Raw genomic sequence first — 17,031 nt, 5'->3', positions numbered from 1 at the left:
CAATTGCATTAATGACTCCTTTTTGTCTTAAAGCCTTGAACTTATGTTCGGCATTTGTGTGTGTTTTACAAAGACACATGTCTCTTCCATTTATTGTTGGTCTAAGTATGTAGAAGGGCCGGTGTTTTGTAAAATTGAAATATGAACATTTGACGCCCGGATTCTCAGCCTTAAAAGCCTTGAATAAATTTTTTAACGAGTCTAAAAGGTAACGTTTTTGTACTTTCTCTTGGCCCCTAGTTACGGTTTCTTTTTTTCCAGCGGTATTCCTCGATACGTCATCCCTCAAAAAGAATTATTAAAATCTCTAACAACACATAAATTATGTAGCTAGAGGGCAGCACTACAAAAGATGTTTGTAGTTTTCTGATCTCAGCAAATATTACTTCTTTCGTTTTTATTTAAAAAAAACTTCATAACAAAATAATATACAACATGATCGGTGAGACATGTTCAATACTTAAGGAGAGTACTCTGTACTCGATTCTCATTATAATTATGTAATAAAATTAGGTGAGTACTTAATTTTTGTCCGAATTTCTCTTTAAATAAATAAATCATGGACACTAAGTAAATTACGCGGCTAGACAAGTAGGCATCATAAAGTTAATATACCTAGCGGAATAGAGCAACAATATCGAGCTGTCAAACGAAACCGAAACGAAAACGAAAAACGAAAATTAGTTTTCATTTGTGTGAAAAATATGTGTACGTATACGCTTACAGAAGAATGATTGAACATGAATTCTATGAAGATTAAATTGTCAACGTGCGGCACGTGCCGACTGAATGTCAAAAAAAGAGTGCTGCTGACATGTATGACGTATCATACGTCTCTTTTTACCACGCAGTATTACTGATAGTGACATCTCTCTTGCTCAGACCTTTGTTACTCTATTCCGCTAGGTATATTAACTTTATGGTAGGCATACTGTGCGGCCGGCGCGGCCGCAGAAGCGTGCGCCATCACAGAAACACCGCGCCGCTACTAGGCCGCTACCCCCGCGCGCGGTGTCCATGCGTTGGGTAAATAATAATTTAACTTTAAGTACTTGTACTATTATCAATTCTGTGCTTTAAGCGACATTTACTCAGTGATCAATTGTTTTTTTTTTCATCTATATAATAGTCTAATATTTATCTACACTGTGCTATTATCATGTCCTCGAGTATTGAAAATATTGTCTCACCAGTCATGCAGTAGATGTTGTCTAAAATTATTTTTCAATTCAATCCATACTATTGCACAAGTATGTCTGCCTGTAACCTTTTTACTCCCAAATCGCTGAAGTAAAATCCATACTAATATTATAAATGTTACCAGTCTGTCTGTTATCAGTTACCACTAACCTCTGAACCTGATTTTGCTGAAATTTGGTATGGAGATACTTTGAGTCCCGGAAAAGGATAATAGGATACTTTTATCCTGGAAAAATGTACGGTTCCTGCACGTTAAATGAATTTTGGTGCAACCGAGTTGCGGACGTCATCTAGTACTATAATCATAAAAATCTGTTTTGTCATCAAAATCGGCCAAGTGCGAGTCAGACTCCCGCAGGAAGGGTTACGTACCATAAAGCCCGTCACAGACTTAGCTATAATATAATTATATTAATATTTTTATAGCTAGGCATATTCCTATATATTTTCTATATACACTCAGCTATAATATATATTTCTGATAGCTACTATAATATATATTATAGTACGGTATATTAATATATATTATAGCTAAGTCTGTGACGAGCAAAATTAGGCAAAAATCGTGTTTTTTGTATGGGAGCCCCCTTAATTTTTTTATTTTATTTTAATATTATTATTAAAAATTATAGTACACATACAACTTAGTACTTTCAGAAAAATTCAAGTACCTACCTGTTGCTATTATGGATCTGGAGAAAAAAAAGGCCAAACAAATCAAGTATGGGAGCCCCCCTAAATATTAATTTTATTTTGTTTTTAGTATTTGCTGTTATAGCGACAACTTAATACGTAATCTGTAAAAATTTCAACTCTCTAGCTGTTACCGTTCTTGAGTTACAGCCTGGAGACAGACAGATAGACAGACAGGCAGACGGACAGACGGACAGCCAACGAAGTCTTACTAAAAGGGTCCCGTTTTTACCTTTTAGGTACGGAACCCTAAAAACTAATATTGGCACCAATGGGCATTGTCCAAAAAAAATCACATATACTTTTTATATTTTTTCGTTAAAATAGGGTATTTTAAGAATATTAATTAAATAATTTTGAAATTCATTGGCTAGTTTTTTCTCAACAAATTTTTAAAGTTTCGCTCTGACGTCATCATCGGCGGCCAAGTGACCACTGCAGTGTGTTTTAAATTTCCTTTCAATCTTATTTATAATAGCTGGTTCGTCAAATGCAAGTTCTCATAATGGGAAAGCTGATACGAAAACCTTACCAAAAGTTCGAAACGTAATGTTGGTCGAATTTATTGCTAATTTAAAGCCATTGAAAGTCAAACAAAGGTTAAACATATTTGTTTAAAAATATAAGTAACTAATGGGTATTTTTTTTGTTTATGTACAGAAAAACGATCACTGACCTTATTCCTTGAAATGTTTTTGTAATGAGCAAAATTAAAAAAAAAATGGACATTCCCCATTGACGCAGTGAATACAAGATTTATTTTTTATTATTTAGCACATTGGAAAAGTCACTCTATAGGATATAACGACTTTACCATTGGGCCTACTTTGAATTCTTATGCGCTTATTTGATTTTTGGTAGCATTCGGATATTATTTAGGTATTTAATTTATGTAAGCGTTAAAACGTAGGAGAAAGAGTATTTTGTTGTTAATTTTCGCCGGAGGGCGTCATTATTTCTAAGGAAATAATGTTTGTAATCTAAAATATAGGATACTTAAAGATCACGGCGCCATATTTCTTTGGGTCTTTAGGCTCTTATTTATTGGAAATCCTTGTAAAGGGTTGCGATCCAGTTATTAATAAAAAGGTTGCTCCTTTATTACTTGCTTTGCCGCATTAATAATATTCCTCGGGATAAAACTTCAAAGTTACTTTTTGATTTCTAAGAAATTGTTAAGATAACTTTTTTGTTCTAACATTGTAACAACGTGCAAATAATAAACGTAATAGTCTTTACGTAGGTCTATACTTACTAATATTATAAAGAGGTAGGCAAACGGAGGTAAACTTTGTTTGTTTGTTTGTTTAATTGTAATGAATATAGGCTCAAAAACTATTGGACCGATTTTTAAAATTCTTTCACCATTCGAAAGGTACATTATTTACGAGTAACATAGGCTACTTTTTATTTTGGAAATATAGGGTTCCGTAAGATATTTCAGTTTTTCGGTAACAACCAGAAAATTTACTTAAAGTATGCAATAAAAGGAAACAAAAAATTAATTTATTTTGTGTAACTCCTTTGTAGTTTATGATTTAAACCGTTCTTTGAAAGTAAGATCGAGTTTTTGATCAGAACTAAAAATCGGTCAAGTGCGAGTTGGACTCGCGCACGAAGTGTTCCGTACCACAATAGAGCAAAAATAGGCCGAAAATTGTGTTTTTAGTATAAGAGATAATATTTAATATTACATTTATTTGAATTTTACTATTATAAAAGTACAAATAAAACTGAATATTTCGTTCAAAAAACAGAAAAAAAAATATGTTTGTTGTATGGGAGGCCCCCTAAAATATTTAATATTTTATTTTCTTTTAGTATTTGTTGTTATAGCGGCAACAGATATATACAATCTGTGAAAATTTTAGAAATAGATTTCTGAAATTATATATAGATATATATATATATATATATATACACAGACAGATAGACAGAGGGACCGACATCGAAGTCTTAGTAATAGGGTCCCGTTTTTTTCCCTTTGGGTACGGAACCCTAAAAAGAGTGTAAAGGAATCATAGTACTTTAAAATTAAAATATATCATGTAAATATTATATCCTTTCTTTAAAAACCAATAATAATTATTCATTATTATTTAGAAATTAGAGTAAATATAGGAATTTCTGTTCTATAAAGTGAAAGTGAACATATTAATGGTCGATGTGGGCATGGAACATCACACTATGGATTCACTAAAAAATAGCTTGTAAAATAATTATGTTCGTCCAATCTAAACGCTCTTAATATTTCAACGAGTTTCTGGCGTCTTAAAATTTACTTTAACGTTAAATAAAATATTGAGATAACCTTAAATTTTAGGAGTTCAGAAGATACTCGTACAAAACGCAAGTTTAATAAACAAGTTTTAATCCAGGATAACATGATTTATATTTAAGTGCTACTCGTTAGCACAGTTCTAATTTCGTTTTGATAAATCACTGTATTTGGGTGAACATGACTAATGATTGGACAGTTCTAGTCATTGGACAAAGCACAAAAACACTATATTGATTAAGGTTGCTTTAAAAACTACCTGTTTTTCTTTAAAATCAGGCGTTCTTTTACTTTAAAAACAGGCAATTTTTAAAGCAACATTAATAAATATTGTGATTTTGTACTTTTTCCAATGACTGGTACTGTCCAATCTATTAGTCATTTACCCTACGTATATATATTTTGTTTTTTTTAACAAAGACTATGCTACGGTGCTACGCCGTAGCGTGCCGTAGCGCGCCGTAGCACTTCGTAGCAACATAATATTTTTCGATATTATTATGATAATGTTTACAATATAATAATGTCGTGTTCATATTGCACATATAATAATAAATCAAGAAAGATGGCTAGGTGATAGGTCGCGTAGTATACTTCAAAATGTTGAAGATTACAATAATCTTAATTTAAATTTTATGTACAAATGAGAAAAATACAAATTTCTTTGCAACAGCGAGCATGAAGAAACTATTTGATCACCAGCATCAAAAGTTCAATTGTTATTCCATGACAAGAATTTGGATTTGATAGAGACAGCTTCGAAGATGCCTCCAAATGGTAAGTTACAGGGGGTAAACAATGTCAGGTGGGAGCACTCAAGTTCCACAATCGTGGGTAATGATCTTCCCCGGGGTAATGATTGAATCCCCGACCGCAATCTCACGTCTACTTTACCGAGATAATAGCATCGAGAATCTTGCGTTTTATCATTTGAATTTCTCAATTTTTTCTTATTTTGTATGCTGCCTGAAATTTTTAAACATTGTGTTCAGCCAAAACCATCGTTTAATATTTGTTACAGGGTTTTATTTATATGAAAAATGATAGGAACTACAAAACATATTTTAAAAACTATGACGATTATAATTATTCACATTTTAAAATATGCTTATATGACTACCACATGATATTATGTTTTGTGTCACGTGGTATGACTTTGATCATGGTCTGGCTTTTTGCACCATAGGTTCTCCACAAAGGAATTTTCTATGTTGTCTAACGACCAATAGCTTCTTAGGTAAATACTTGAAAAGTAAAACAGCCTAAAGCATGCAAATAAAATCCCTGTAATTTCTACTATTTAATCTAAAATCTTACTAAACTGTAGCAGAATGATCACATAGGTGATACACAAGCCTACATAGCGGAGTGGCAGCCTCATGTCTATCTTGATGTTCCCCCATAGGTTGTATGTAAATTCTTTGTTTCGCGTCAGCTGGTAGAGTGCTTTCAACTGGCGGCGGTACACGAGAGCTGAAATAAAAATAAAATCTAAATTGGTTAAAAACCAATCTGCTGGGATTCTACATAATGCCTACTACTATTTCGGGATCTAAACCTACTAGTAGAGGCGCGTAAATTGCACGAATTTTAAATCCTGATAAAATATGCGTGCTAATATTGTAAAATATGCTGCAGTGTGTCTGTCTGTTATCACTTCACGCTTAAACCACTGAACCGCATTTGATAAAACCTGGTATAGACTATGGAGATACCTTGAGTCCCAGGAGAACACAAAATATGAATTTTTGTCCTGAAAAAAATATATAAAGTTCCCATTATAAAAAACTTGAGGGGTGTCGAGGGACACCCAAATGGAATGAAGTTTTCTTGTGTTCAAAAAACCTGTATACATATGCACTCAAAGAAATTATTTAAAAAATGCCATCTATTGACGCCCAGGAATACTAACAACGCTTCGCTGTTTATTCTCAAAAAACGCCATCTAGTTGACGCACAGGGGAAGAGGGCGTTGATAGTTTTCATATAATATCAACTCCCTCTGCCCCTACCATGCAGGTATTAATAAAAAGTGTCGAGGTCAAATATCGTTCTGTCTAGCCCCCTTTACGCCGAACGTGCGATAAGGAACTTCGTTCCAATAAACGAAGTTAAGAAAAATATTTATCTGGACAAAAAATTACGTACGTTGTTGTGTGTTGTCAAGTTCACTCTGAACTTTGATGCGAATGCTGGTTACTTGGTCCGTTATTAGTCGAGTGGTAAAACAGACGAGTACCACATGCAGACTGTATCTCATAATTCGGCCATAGCTGCCGAACATCGCGAGCCAAAACTGTAACAAAAAAAAAACAAAAAAGTTGATTTCCAGGATTGTCGGCAAAATTAAGAAGCAGGAAAGAAGGCATACATATTTGCCGCGGGTAGGAGGAGATAACACTTCATTTTACGGGTGTTTACGAATGACATGACATAAACTCATAATAATATAAAACCGACTAGTCTCATAAAGAAATAAAACATACTTCAAATTTCCCTATCTTAAAAACTACCCATCCGATTTAGTGAAATTTGCAATATTTCCTAAGATAATATAATACCTCGTACAACAAAAAAAGAATTACTGAAATCGGACATAAACATACATAATATATACAGACGTATTACATACATACACATTTAGCGCCTTTGTTAAGACGCAGAAATATTATCTACATAATACGGATCGAATTAAACCTCTTTACTTGAAAGTTGAAGTCGATTAAAAAAGAAAATTGTATTTAATAACCAAAAATAAAACCCGTACCAAATTTGTCCGCAGCCAGCCAGAGCGAGCAAAAGCCAATGAGATCGTTTTTATATGAGTGACTGTCGACAAAACAGACGTCGCAAATAAAACTGAAAGCTAATGGATAATATCGTTAAATTAACCCGTCGATCGTGGGAAAACGAGACAAAAAAGATATTCTATTGCGTCTCGTTCACCGGTGAGCGTATGGGGCTTGATGAATTAAACGAAAGTAATATGAAAATTTCACAAAAAAAATTACTACTCACACAGAATCGGACAGCTTGATTTAACGCATCTGAACATTTATGTAAATCGTCGTAAAGTTTAAACAAAAAATTTGGACCTCGCTTTGCATTTTCGAATATGAATATTTTATTACTATTATCAAAATGACTAAATATTAGATTCCTAAGTATCTGTACCCTCTTGTAAATCATGTAAAGTAAAGAATTAATAAAGAGTATCTCTATGTCATGTGACGCGCTCAACAGGAATGTCATATACATACTAAATGTTGACATTGATTTCGTAGGAAACACAATCATATGCCAGTATATTTCAATTAAATAGTACACGAATACCATCGGAATTGTTACCAAATTAAGAAGCCGGGGGTAAAGTTCAAATTTGTTCTTGATCATAGCTTCATCATCGAAATCGTTAAGATTTTCGAAAAAAGATTTTAACCTACCTTTTTGCACGAAAACGGAGAACAAAGTGAGAGCTAAGTATTGAAAATAAATTTCCCTTTTATACACTAGCATCGTTGAACTAAACGCCGAATCGAAAGTGAGCTGCCATATAGAAACGGAAAACAAAAAACACGTATAGATATACGACATAACAGAATAAACATTGCGACACCTAATTAAATAGAGATGGTTATATCCAAGAAAGGTTTTCATAACAATAAGTTTCTTGATCGGTGATTGAGCTGGTATGCTAGCTTCTTTTAAAAAAACATTTATGCGAGTGGACGAACCCGCCGTAGGATCCATGGTGCTACTCAAAAGTAGTCCTACTCATTTGATCACTAAAATGCTACCACATAAGTAGAGCATGGCGCATGCTAATGAAATGAGTGACACAACAAAAATATGTAATTTCATGAAAGTATAAGTAATGAACGTGACATCGAAAAAAATGTAATTAAATAAATAGAGCGAAACAAATAAAAGTAAAAGCATTAAATTTATTTAGTTGATAAAACAAACAAGATAAGAACGTCAAAGACATTACTAAACTTTATATTATACAATGTGTCCCAACACCAATTTGTCGATAAAATATGCCATATATCATGACATTAAAGGATCGGACACAATATTGTATATGCATACACTGTGATACACAATATCTTCACCTTACTATGTAGGTTATACACAAACTTTTACCAGGTTACTTATTTTATAAACAACAAAACTGTTTATTCAAACTCTAAAGGGCAACAAATTTGATCCGGAATTTTTAATATCAAACTTTTACAGCCACAAATTGAGTACAAATTCAGTCAGCTGACGTATCGCGTAGTGTATAAAATTCAAGCTTCAGCACTATACGCTATTACTGTGCAGCTCACAAAGGAATTGTATCTAAATTGAAAACAGAAAGGGGATATCATTGAAAGACGTGAACTAGATGATCTCCTACTGTACGTGTAATTTTCAAATTCCCTATGGCGATTTCAGCGCTCAACGTGCAACGTTAAAGGCTAATGTGAGAATAAAGTTCGACGATACGTTTTAGATTTATTGTCGTCTTAGGGTCAATTCAGACCGCAACACGACGCGTAGATGCATTTCAACATTTATATGGATTAGAGATCGCCCAATGGTCGAAATTCGACCTTAAAATAAAAAAAAAATTAAAATTTCAACGCTTTTCTCATAGAGAAATATAAACATACACCGGATAGCTCTCTAGCTTTTCTATTGATATTCTATTGTCAAAATATTGACTTTATTATTTTTTAAATATACCTAATTCCTGCGACAGTCTCTTTGTCAGTATCTTTTTAATCAGATTAATAAAAGTCTGCTTCTATCTGCCCCTACCTGGTTGCCCATGATTATTATTAGTACATGAAGTGGCAATGCAAAGCATTATTGAATAAACTATTGAAAACTGCACTTTAATAACTTTCACAAGAACATACTACACATTGAATAATCAGGCGGCCTGTTCCAATTTCGAAATTCTCATATAAAAATGCATGGCATCGTCTCGTTACGTTTCAACGTGAATTGACCCTCAGGGTTGGGCACACTTAAATGAGCTGCGATAATAATATAATAGTAACCCATCCTAAAACCGATTACTTTGTTGAATTTTTTAGAACAACGTTAAACAATACCTATTAAATTATTTTGAAAGTTAAAAAATTTAACGAACAAAATACAGTTCACAATTTTAATAACCGTGACTTTTACTTTGCTCGTATTTTAATACTTTTTAAACATACACTTTTTACTTTGATGACATACGACATACTTTTGGTTGACTTGCCAACGAAAATGACATTCTTTTATATAATGTGAGGCAGTTCTTTCATTTCACGTGCCCGAGTATGTGAATTAAATTTTTCTACAAAGGCTTCACATACAAAGTTTCCTTTGATAATATTCTTACTTTAACTTTTTATATCATATCGTTTTTTTGAGTCGCAAAAATTTTGAAATTCAGCTGTCGTTCTTTATTATATATATTGTTTCATAAACTTAAAAAGTGGATTAAATCTGGTTGTTATTAAAATCCATACTTCCATACTTAATGTGTGTCTGTCTGTCTGTCTGTTACCTCTTCACGCCCAAACCGCTGGATCGATTTTGCTGAAATTTGGCATGGAGATACTTTGAGTCCCGAGAAAGGACATAGGATACTTTTTATCCCGAAAAAAATTTACGGTTCCCCCGCGATAAACGAGTTTTGGCGCAACGGAGTTGCGGGCGTCATCTAGTTTAAAATATTTAATAATATATTTTTTTTTTTTTTATGAAATAAGGGGGCAAACGAGCAAACGGGTCACCTGATGGAAAGCAACTTCCGTCGCCCATGGACACTCGCAGCATCAGAAGAGCTGCAAGTGCGTTGCCGACCTTTTAAGAGGGAATAGGGTAATAGGGGAGGGTAGGGAAGGGAAGGGAAGGGAATAGTTGAGGGTAGGGAAGGGAATAGGGTAGGGGTTAGGGGATTGGGCCTCCGGTAAACTCACTCACTCGGCGAAACACAGCGCAAGCGCTGTTTTACGCCGGTTTTCTGTGAGAACGTGGTATTTATCCGGTCGAGCCGGCCCATTCGGCCGAAGCATGGCTCTCCCACGTATAAACCACGTATTATGATCAATATTACAATTTTGTATCAATTGATTCCCGTTGCTTATTTATATTTTTACGAACTTTGCCTGTAATGATAGTTAGCAACAATTAAGCCTATTACGTAAAAACATAGTCGGCTTAAAAAAATTAAGCCTATCTTATATCTTTAAACGAGCAATTCCTGTATATCTATACATATAATAAAACTGTAGGAATGACAATTCTGTACATTAAAGATATCCAAAAAATAATAAGCGGGGGCTGTTACTACATCGCTATAGAAGCCAAAACTGTGGTTAGTTTTTTGTCTGTCTGTCTGTCTGTCTGTATGTTTGTTCCAGCATCACACGAAAACTACTGATCCGATTTGAATGCGGTTTTCGCAGATATATTTGTCTTCTCCCAACTTAACATCTGGTGTACAAAAATTTTTCCCCCCACCTCTCCAAGGGGTCAAAAGAGGGGGTAAGATTTTGTACCAAACTTTTTTCTTTAACACGAAAACTACTGATCCGATTTGAATACGGTTTTCGCAGATATATTTATCTTCTTCCAACTTAACATCTGGTGTATAAATTTTTCCCCCCCTTACCCCTCTAAGGGGACCAAAGAGGGGGTCAAATTTTCTATCAAACTATTTTCTTCAATGGACTAACTTCATATTATTAACTGTATTTTTCAATTTAACATCTGGTGCATAAAATTTTCCCCCCACCCCTTTAAGGGGGCCGAAGAGGGGGTCAGATATTGTATCAAACTTTTTTTAAACATGAAAACTACTGATCCGATTTGAATATGGTTTTCGCAGATATATTTGTCTTCTTCCAACTTCATATCTGGTGTATAAAATTTTTCCCCCCCAACCCTCAAAGGGGACCAAAGAGGGGGCAGATTTTGTATCAAACTTTTTTCTTGAATAAACTTACATCATATTATAAACTGTATTTTCCAATTTAATATCTGGTGTATAAAATTTTTCCCCTGACCCCTCTAAGGGGACAAGAGAGGGGGCAAGATTTTGTATAAAACTTTTTTCTTTAACACGAAAACTACTGATCCGATTTGAATACGGTTTTTGCAGATATATATGCCTTATTCACACTTAGCATCTTCGCCGCCCCAATCCCCCCCCCCCCCCCCCACCTGGTAATGTTGCCAAGCAAAAACATGTTGCGTCGTTAGTGTTGAGTTTTAATTCTCCGGACTTTGCCCCCGGCTGGTACTTGGGGTGTAACTGTGGGGGTAACCCCCCCCTCCTGGTAATGTTGCTAAGCAAAATGGTGTTGAGTCGTTAGTGTTGAGTTTTACTCCTTTTTTAAAATCAAAGTAAGTTATTTATTAAAAGTGAAATTAATCTAACCAAAACTAAACATGCAGATTTTGCGTGTTGTTTGATTAATATGCGGGAGGCTTTCCCCCTGCCCATACTTGGGGGGGCTGCGCCCCCCCAAACCCCGCTCCTGGTAATGTTGCTAAGCAAAATGGTGTTGCGTCGTTAGTGTTGAGTTTTACTCCTCCTTCTTTAGAATCAAAGTAAGTTACTTATTAAAAGTGAAATTAATCTAACCAAAACTAAACATGCAGATTTTGCGTGTCGTTTGATTGATATGTGGGAGGCTTTGCCCCTGCCCCTACTTGGGGGGGCTGCGCCCCCCCAAACCCCCCCCCCCCCACCTGGTAATGTTGCCAAGCAAAGACGTGTTGCATCGTTAGTGTTGAGTTTTAATTCTCCTTTAGGATCAAACAAAGTTATTTATTAAAAGTGAAATTAATCTAACCAAATTTTTACATACAGATTTTGAGTGTCGTTTGATTAACATGTGGGAGGCTTTGCCTCCGGCCGGTACTTGGGGGGGCTACGCCCCCTCATACCCCCCCCCCCCCCCTCCTGGTAATGTTGCCAAGCAAAAACATGTTGCGTCGTTAGTGTTGAGTTAATTCTTATTCCTTAGAAACAAACTAAGTTATTAATTAATAGTGAAACATACAGATTTCTAGTGTCATTTGATTAATATGAGGGAGGCTTTGCCTGGATATGGACAGACGGACAGGCTGATATTATATCTTTGTAATCGGGTTCCGTTTTTTACCATTTGAGTAAGGGACCATAAAAAGGAAAGAATTATCCATTTCCGTTATTATACTATGGTAACGCCTACGGGAAACAGCTATCCATACTAATATTATAAATGCGAAAGTGTATTCGTTTGTTTGTTTGTTTGTTTGTCTTTTCTTCGCAGCCTAACGAAGCAACCAATTGACTTGATTTTTGGCATCGACTTAGTTGAAAGGATAGAGAGTAACATAGGCTACTTTTGGTCTTGGAAAAACATCATGTTTCTAAAGGAGATTTGCAAGAATATTCGTATTGTACACGATTTTCGAATTCCACGTGAGCGAAGCCGCGGGCAAAAGCTAGTTATATAATATATATAATTGGAATCTCGGAATCGGCTCCAACGATTTTCATGAAATTTTGTATATAGGCGGTTTCGGGGGCGATAAATCGATCTAGCTGGGAATCATTTTTAGAAAATGTCACTGAATTCGTGTTTTATCGAATACCGAGCAAAGCTCGGTCAAATAGCTAGTTATGTTAATAGACACAAAATTTGTGTCTGTTCTTTTATAATAAATAAATAAATATTGCTGCAAAATCTTGATATTTTCCCTTCGAACTTTGGTTTGGAAATCTATTTAGCCTAATTGCCGATTTTCTCTCCGCTATCTTAAAACCTAATAAGCCTCGCTAAACGAAGCACTCCTTTATTTTTATCGAAAATGTATTAGAGAACGTTACGCTACGTTTTTGTCGACTCAGCCGTACTCGTAGTGACGTCGTTCTAGGTACAATACTGTCTACTTTTAAGTTAAAATTGTCGCTGATAATAGTTCGTCCCTAGTTAATGGATTTTCGAAAACACCAAACTGCTTGCATGTAGTTTTGTTACGAGTAAGCAGGCAACAAAGAAAATATGTTTTCAAAAGGAAAAAATGGTTTCCAAGAAAGCTTTAGGTTATCTGATAACTTTGACTGCAACATACTTTTTAAACTTACATAATAATAAGTAGTTTAATTGCTTTAATTATATTATTACCACACAACACAATTTTTCATCATATTATCGTAAATTAAATAAAATATACTTTAATGAAATATAAGCTTTATTAAGTCCATAGCTTAGTAAGAATTCTCTTAGGACTTTCTCGCTTCTATTTAGAACAATGTAAACAAGAATGGCGCTTGTAACTTCCTGAATATTAAGCTTTTTGGGTAAAGTCAGCTCGTTCATTAAATCGTTCCCATCCCTCTCAGCCCCGGACCCAATAATGGCTTGTATCTCCCAACTATGGGTCTTAAATGGCCAATTTACCCTTTCTTTATAGACCGGTATAAGGCTTAAAACTATGCACATATGACTTGCCCTAACTCAGAAATACAAAATTTTGTCATAAAAACTAATAGTTTTTCTCATTTTCTGTAGGTTTGAACTCAATGAAAAAGGAAGTTGTGACATCAGTCCAACTTTCATTACGATAAGTTTGATAAGGCGTTTAACCCATAAAGTTAATATACCTAGCGGAATATACCTAGCAACAATCTCGAGCTGTCAAACGAAACCGAAATTGGTTTCATCTGTGTGTAAAAATATATTGTGTACATATACACTTACACAAGCATGATTGAACATGATTTCTATGAGATTAAATTCTCAATGTGCGGTATAAGCCGACTGGGCGTCAAAAAAAAAAGAGTGCTGCTGTCATGTATCACACGTCTCTTTTTACCACGCAGTGTTACTGATAGTGACATCTCGCTTGCTCAGGCCTTTGTTTCTCTATTCCGCTAGGTATATTAACTTTATGGTTTAACCATAAGCGAAGTCACAAGTTACAAGGTTTGCAGTGCAATCTTATCTTGTAGTAACTTTTATTTTTATAAAATATTGGGTGTTGGTTAAAGCAAAATCCCATCTAACAATAAAGTTACTAGAAACTTAAATTTGAATATAAACATAGCACGATAATATTCCTCGTAAAGGAAAATTATCGTGCTACGTTCCTCCTAAAACATTATAAAATTGCTCAGTCTAGTAATTTGGCGAGGTTGAAAAAGATAGGGTCGTCGCTTTTTAATTTTTCCATCTCGAAATTGTTCCAAACCTACATTAAAATAATGAGGATTGCATTACTTTTCGCTCTTTTTACATCCACCCATAACGAATGAGGCTCAAGTTAGTTTACTTATATTATGAAATGTTTAATGTTAATCTTTTTAGACTTATACACTGTGCTTATACATACTTGTAAAAAGCTAATCGAAGTCCAAGATAAGAATAGTCCTCAAAAACCTTTAAAATAATATATTCATACTAGATGTCCCGCGCGGCTTCGCCCGCGTAAATTAGAAATTTTACAGAATCCGTAGGTACATTTTCCCATAAAAAATATTTCCCCCGTTTTTCCCACATTTTCCTGAGTTTCTTCTGTCGTATTAGTCTTAGAGTAATAATATAATATAACCTTCTCGATAAATGATGAGTCTTACTCGATAAATGATCTATCTAACACTGAGATAAGTTTTTAAATCGGACCTGTAGTTTCTGAGATTGACGCGTTCAAGCAAACATACTCTTCAGGTTTATAATATTAGGTAGATATAGATTTTTTTTAATTATCGCTTGACAAACTCGAGTCTCGATCTAAAAGACTATGAAATGGTATAATATGGTAGTGATGATGATGATGATGATGATGAAGAATGTAATTTGCATAGTAGCATATGCTTTCTGTTCTTAAAACAACGCCGAAACTCCCAAACTTGTATCTATAAAGAATCAGGAATTCTCTCAGCACCTTCCGAACCACGGTATACCAGGTATATCTCGGTGCAAAATCTTACTTGTTGGTAGCATATGCTTAGAATACTTCTCACGAAATCGAAGTCACCATATGTTTCCCTATAAGTTTTGAGGAGTTCCCTCGATTACTTATGGATCCTTCATCAGATCACCACTTTTCTGAATATAATACCAAATTGGGATGATACCCTATATACCAAAAGAAAAATTTTGAAAATCGGTTAACAAACGGCGGAGTAATCGTTGAATATAAGAAAACGAACATAACACCTCCCCCATTTTGAAAGTCGGTTAAAATTGTAGCCTATGTGTTATTTATTTAATATTTTAATCAGCACATGAATTGAATAACAAAATTTTTTTCAAATTAATCGTAGCACCATCTGTCAGGACAAACTAAAATTGAAATAGAATAATATTGAATGCGATGATAGCGCCGTCCGCCGGATCTAATGTAAAACATTCCAAAATCAACAACTCCTTATAAATAAGAAATTAATTGAAAAAACATTTTCCAGTAGACCAAACTGTAAATCTAAACCATTCTCGAATCTCCACGAACACACACAAAAAATTTCATCAAAATTGGTCCAGTCGTTTAGGAGGAGTTCAGTCACATACACACGCACACAAGAAATATATATATTAAGATTCAAAGGAGTTCTCCTTTTCATGTCATGCAAAATATTCTTGAGTGTGTATTTTCAAAATGGTTTACGAGTGGGCGAGAAGATGCATTTGCAATACAAATATAGGCTGGCGACGACGGACAGGAAATGAAATGAAGAAGTTCATACCGAGATCGCTTTTAGCGAATATATCTTGAGGTTTTTCATATTTTGCTACAGGATTTCTATCAATGTGGTAAAAATGAAAAATGAAAATACTATTTTTTTGTCAAATTATTGTTATTATTTTGTTTTGTTTTTGTTAAAAGTCATATAACAATAATATTTATTTTTTTATTTATATCATTTAACTAATATTTTTTATTAATAAAAAATTGTAATGGCTTTATTTACATGGGAAATTCTTGATTGCCTTTGATTGTTAATTAAAAAGTGAAAAATCGAAATTTTTCGGTAGGTAGTGTACACATTGTAGTGTGTGTATTAAAATTATGTACGATTAAAAGCATAATCTTAAAACGATATTGACTCTATGCACTCCTTCTCCATATAAACTGTAACTGTGCGAAATTTTATGCATATCTACGTTTCCCCATTTTTCGTAAAAACGAAAAATTCCAAAAGGGTTTTAAAGTTTTTCGCTTGCGTATTAATATAAACTGATAAGGATTGTTAGTATAGTTCCGGAAGGTACGACTCTTTTTAGGAAATTTTCTGCTCTTTAAGGATCTTTTTAACCCCCGACAAAAAAGAGGGGTGTTATAAGTTTGACGTGTCTGTCTGTCTGTCTGTCGGTCTGTCTGTGTGTGTCAGTCCGTCGCATCGTAGCATCCAAACGGGTGGACCGATTTTGATCTCTACCAACCTCATCATCATATGCTACCAACAAGTAAGATTTTGTACCAAGGTATACCATGGTTCGGAAGGTGCTGAGAGAACTCCTGATTCTTTATAGATACAAGTTTGGGAGTTTCGACGTTGTTTTAAGAAAGCATATGCTACTATGCAAATTACCTTCATCTTAATCATCATCACTACCATAAACCGTTACAGAACCATGTGTCGTCCCGTTTTGACCCTATTATTGGTATCTACTTTCCATAGTCTTTTATGATATATAATATATCACTTAAACCGCGGGTAACACCGCGAGGTACAGCTAGTTTATTATATAATGGTTCATTTGTATTTTTATACTCTTTAGATTGATATTCAATATTGACTTTTGATTAATGGAAAAGGCTTTTAGCTTATCAATACTATTTTATTTTTTCATTTGATAAAATAATAAGATGAAACCGGC

This window comes from Aricia agestis, chromosome 3, assembly GCF_905147365.1.
Source record: "Aricia agestis chromosome 3, ilAriAges1.1, whole genome shotgun sequence".
In the NCBI taxonomy this organism is placed as follows: domain Eukaryota; kingdom Metazoa; phylum Arthropoda; class Insecta; order Lepidoptera; family Lycaenidae; genus Aricia; species Aricia agestis.
Note: the sequence above shows the minus strand (reverse complement) of the source record.